The sequence below is a fragment of the Corythoichthys intestinalis genome, chromosome 17 (genome assembly GCF_030265065.1).
Source record: "Corythoichthys intestinalis isolate RoL2023-P3 chromosome 17, ASM3026506v1, whole genome shotgun sequence".
NCBI lineage: Eukaryota > Metazoa > Chordata > Actinopteri > Syngnathiformes > Syngnathidae > Corythoichthys > Corythoichthys intestinalis.
The window spans coordinates 4,931,090-4,937,089 of NC_080411.1; positions in this window are offsets into that span (position 1 = coordinate 4,931,090).

The window sequence follows — 6,000 nt, forward strand, 5'->3', positions numbered from 1 at the left end:
CCCATACATCCATATTTTGTATATTAATCAGATTTTGTTGCACTGCATACTTCAAACATCTCACCCCAAATGATTGTCAGTACTTACAGTAGATAGCGCCAAACCTTTTTCTTAAAGAGGGATGAAAGAAGTTAAGGAAGAACTTTTATTTTTTAAACTTGTAATCAAGTCTCAAAACTCACAAAAGTCAAATACAGCAAACTGTAGTAAACAAAAATAGAATACAAATTTTAAAAATTCCCAGATTAGGGGCCCCCTAGTGGTCAGGGGCCCTAAGCAGCAGCATAGTCTGCATATAGGCTGGGCCGGCCCTGGGAGAAAGTGACGTACGCCGTAAAGCAGTAAGCACGTTTAGTGTTTTGTGTGGCATGGTTCCTGCCACCCTCCTCAAAGTTAACTAGTGCCAGTGAAAGCGATACAGATCCTCTTAAGATATAAAAGAGTTGTCATTCAGCTAGTTGTAAGCCGACATATCATCAAAAATGTTATGAAAATATTTGATAAAGGTTGAAAAGTTACCTGGTGTTGCTTTAAGTCACAGGTGTCAAACCGATTCCAGAAAGGGCCAAGTGGGTGCTGGATTTTGTTCCAACCGATACAACGCAGAGAGTTTAACCGATGAACTTCCTGCTGAAACAAGCAGCACCTGACAAAGTTTAACTGATTACACATGCAAACGATCTAATTGGTGAAAATTGGTTGGAAAGCAAGCCTGCACCCACTTGGCCCTTTCTGGAATCCGTTTGACACCTGTGCTTTAAGCGGACTTCCAACTATGGGCGACATAAGATCAGTGTGAACTCAAAACTGCATTTGGCGACGGGTGTGGCACGAGCAACGTGTTGTCGCGCGGCAAAACACGGCCACTCTGAATACATCATTACAGTTACAGTGGGGCAAATAAGTATTTAGTCAACCGCTAATTGTGCAAGTTCTCCCACTTGAAAAGATTAGAGAGGCCTGTAATTGTCAACATGGGTAAACCTCAACCATGAGAGACAGAATGTGGAAAAAAAACTGAAAATCACATTGTTTGATTTTAAAAGAATTTATTTGCAAAACATGGTGGAAAATAAGTATTTGGTCAATACCAAAAGTTCATCTCAATACTTTGTTGGCAATAACGGAGGCCAAACGTTTTCTGTAACTCGTCACAAGCTTTTCACACACTGTTGCTGGTATTTTGGCCCATTCCTCCATGCAGATCTCGTCTAGAGCAGTGATGTTTTGGGGCTGTCATTGGGCAACACGGAATTTCAACTCCCTCAATAGATTTTCTATGGGGTTGAGATCTGGAGACTGGCTAGGCCACTCCAGGACCTTAAAATGCTTCTTACGAAGCCACTCCTTTGTTGCCCTGACTGTGTGTTTTGGGATCAGTAGCCACGTTTACATGCTGACTTTTATTCATACCAATTCAAATCATTCCGAATGGAAATTTCAGATCAGCTGTTTACATGTCACTTCATCTATTCCGATCCAGCGTTTACATGTGTCTGCCTTTATTCCCAAAGGACGTTTGACAACTGCCGTCTGACATGTGCAGATTAATCAAAACAAAGCGTCACGTTGCAAAACATGGAGATCGATCGTCAGAGTGCTGCTGTTTTAACTTTAACCCACTTGTTGTGTTTGTGGGGTCGTATCCGCTTCTGCGGTTTTGCTCTTTTGCCTCGTAGTAGCCGGTTGTCAGCGTTTTCCACCGGTTTCTAATCTGGTCAACGCTCCGGTCTATTCCGGCTTTGTGTAACCTCTCGTGAACTTTTTAAATAGTTCACAGTTCCTCGTTTTACGCCCGTCTAAGCGAGCAATTATATTCTATTCTTTTAAAGTTTGAATTAAATACAATCTTTCCGCCGGACTCCAATTAGGTGCGCTGTGCTTGGAAGCCATGTTGCAAGTGACGTTACTTACGTCACCAAGTGACGTCACCACGTCAGTACGGAGCATGTGCAGAAAGAACGCAACCAGACACCATTCCGCTTCCCTGTTTACATTAGGAGTGGGAACCTCAGTGCACCTCACGATACGATACGATTCGCGATACAAGGCTCACGATAACGATTATCTCACGATATCACGATACAGCGATTATCGATATATTGGTCAGAAATTGGATACATGACATTCTACGATACAACTGTTGACACAGAAAAAAAAAAAAATTTAAATAGAAAAAATACTGTTCGTCATTTATTAAACAGTGACACCTTTTCTGTGCAACATTGCTGTAAAATATAAATCTAATATAATATATCTAATATAAATCTGATGAATGGCACCCTTAATTTCTTTAAAGTTTTAAGTCTTTAAAAAAAAAAAAAAAAGAAAGAAAAAGTGCCATAGGTGTCAGCAGTTGAGCTATGATAAAATTGGTGGGTCTTTTCTCCGTATATGACCTTATTTGCTTGGTTTGAGCACTTCCACTATCTGCTTCAGCATTTAAGATGTCAGACTTGCTCAGTCACAGTCTTCCTCTCCTTAAAAACAACAAAATAAAACAAAAAATATTAGCTACTTCATAGCTTTTGAGTTGAAATCCTGATTTATTTTTTAGTTGGAAGAATTGAATTTAAAAAAATATGAACTGAATGTATAGAAATTAAAAATGCAATAATTACCTATTTTTAATATGTAGGCTACATTAATTATCATGCACATCACTTTATATATCTTGGAACCTATTCAAACCATTTTTATAGCTTTTTGTATCAAAATGACAGTAATAACAGTTTGTGTAGTAAACTAGATGGAAAGTGGTTCTCAAATAATGTCAAATAAATTGGTAAATTCATGTGGGCTTGTTCGATATTCATTTTCATCCAGTTTAGGGTCCTGGTTTATTTTATATCATTCAACACCAAATGTCATCAAAATAATACATGTAAATTAAAAAGTCAATTACATTGCAAAATTTCTTACCTCAAGTGATGAAAGCGAAGCTCACCAACTCCGGTGTCCACTAAGTCACCAGCTGCCAGTGAAACTTATTTTTCTTAGACAATTCTTGCATACAGCAAAGTCCTTGTTCATCTTACTTCCTTTCTTGTTGGTGTAAAATCTAAAGTGGTTCCCCATGTGTGATTTGTAGCAATATTGTTCTCATTTTTCCTCGACCGTTCCCACTGAGCTTTTTTATTTTTTCAACCCACTTGGAGCTTCCTCTCTTCTTCTCTAAACGACTTGTGCGCACTTTACCCTCACCGCCATTCGCGAACGCCCCTAGTGGACCGCCAAGGAATTGCTCAAAAAACAGTGAGCAGTTTACAGCATCCATACTCCATTGTATGGACAATATGTTAAATAAAAGTATCGATACTTGGTGGGAGCATATCGATAACCGATCGGGTCGCAAAATATCGTGATATATCGCTGTATCGAGATATTGTCACACGCTTAGTTTACACGATATAATTTTACTTCTAATCGGTTTGGGAAAAGGAATATTCCACCCCTGTGAATTGGAATGAAATTCCATTCGGTTTGGACCTGTTCATTCCGAATGAGGTGTTTATATGGAACACATTTATTCGGTTTGAACAAATATTCCGATTGTAATTGGAATATTTGGCTCCATGTAAACGTGGCCAGTGTCATGCTGAAAGACCTAGTCACATCTCATTTTCAATGCCCTTGCTGATGGAAGGAGATTTTCACTCAAAATCTCTCGATACATGGCCCCATTCATTCTTTCCTTTACACCAGGGGTGTCCAAACTTTTTCCAGTGAGGGCCACACAACTTTTCCCTTCTCTGATGATGGGCCGGGGTCAGTTTTTAACAAAAAAAAGTGTGACGATTGCAGGAGTGCCTAAATGTATAAATTTATTGTTTTTCAGAAAGCCACAATCAAATAACCCTTGCTAGATTCTTCACGGAACAAAAGTAAACTAGGCCTGCAAGCAGGACTGAACGGGCCCTCGCAATCTAGCGCAACTCGGACGTCACGCAATTCGGACTGTGTGCAGGTCAGGGTGGTGGCAGATCCTCCTCTCTAATCATCTCATTAGAACCTAACATGCTCGAAAGTCGCCTATTTACATTCCCACACCCAAGAGATAAAAACCCCTATTGGAGAGAGTACTACAAAAAAGGAGCCACTACTGAGCTGTGCAGCCAAGCCCTTATTCAAAACCAAAATTAATCTTCTAACTGGGCCAATTCGACCAAGTGTGCCAACTATTGTGGCTCTATAAGCTCCCTGAGTCTCTGAAAAAAAATATTTCCTTTAAATGGCAAACAAAGGGTCGTCACGGCAACAGACAGAGACACGTGGACATGGGCCGTAAAAAAGTATTTTAATAGGTCTTGAAACTACAATGACCAACCTGAAAAGAACTGGACATGTATTGGAAAAACGAGTGACTTTCTATCGCCACTAGTTGGCGCTGTAGGGTTGATGCAAATGACCCCTACAAGGCCCTTCAGGGTATGACTCTCAACAAGCACGGGAAGTTTGGCGCAGATATGTTGTATATCTGCCAAGTTATGACTGTTCAAAGTTTTTGGAGAGAAAAATTGTTGACAGTCATTTTCACTTTCCTTTTTGGACCCCTCCGCTTCAACGAAACTTCAATATTTTTCATCAGGCACCTGAAGACAGGTCTTAAGGCTTCCCTTTTGCAGGTTTGAGGTAGATTGATTTTTTCCCTTTAGAGGAGGAGTGTGTCCCGTAAAAAAGGGCATTTCCTGTTCCCACTAGGAGGCGCCAGGCACAAATGGTAAATTTTCAATCCAGTCCTGCTCAGGCTGGTATACCTCACACACATGCCAGATTTAAAGTAGATTGAACGTTGTATGAGGGAGTTATCAGTCATTTTCCGAATTCGGTGTTTTGGCGAAAAAATGGAAGAATTTGGCGCCCCGCCCAGGTCAGGCCCGTGAATGAAAACACACCATTTTTATAACTTAAGATTTCATATGCCTCATGAACAGTCTCACCAATTTTGAGAATGATTAAACTAATTCCCTAGGTGCCAAGGTGTAAAATGTGCACACTGTAAATCGATAAAAAGTTCACATTCAATCCAAAATACCCGATTTCCTGTAGGATTTGGAATGTGTGTGCAAGAGACTTTTTGGAGCAGTTTTGCACAAAGTTTTGACTCTCCAAATTTCATCACTCTATGTTAGAAAAACCTAAATGGAGAGGCCTTTTTGAAAATTTCAAGGGGGCGCCACTGAGCCATTTTGTTAAATTGTTTCGTAACGTTGCAAGATTATCGAACGTTATCCAAAGCCGCATGTATGTGCAAATTTTGGTGAGTTTTTATGCATATTCAAGCCTCCAAATGTAAACTCTTACTGTGAACCCATGAAAATTTCACATTCGATCCAAAATACCCGATTTCCTGTTGGATTTGGAATATGGGTGCAAGAGACTTTTTGGAGCAGTTTTGCATAAGGTATCTACTCCCCAAATTTCCTTGCTCTATGTTGAAAAAACCCAATAGGAAAGGCCTTTTTTAAAACTTCTTTCTGTCGCCACTAGTTGGCACTGTAGAGTTGATGCAAATGACCCCTACAAGAACCTTCAGGGTATGACTCTCAACATACACGGAAAGTTTGGCGCAGATATGTTGCATATCTGCCGAGTTATGACTGTTCAAAATTTTTGGCGAGACAAATTGTTGACGGTCATTTTCACTTCCAGTTTGGACCTCTCCGCTTCAACGAAACCTCAATATTTTTCATCAGGGACCTGAACACATGTCTTGAGGCTCCCCTGAAACAGGTTTGAGGTCAATAGATTTTTTTCCCTTGGAGGAGGAGCCTGTCTCGTAAAGAAGGCCATTTCCTGTTCCCACTAGGGGGCGCCAGGCCTAATGGGTAATATTTCAATACAGTCGTGTTCAGGCTGGGATATCTCATATACATGCTAGAAATGAAAAAGATTGAACGTTGTATCACGGAGTTTTTAATCATTTTCTGAATTTGGTATTTTGCCCAAAAATGGCCGACTTTGGGACCACGCCCAGGTCAGACCCTTGAGTGAAAACTC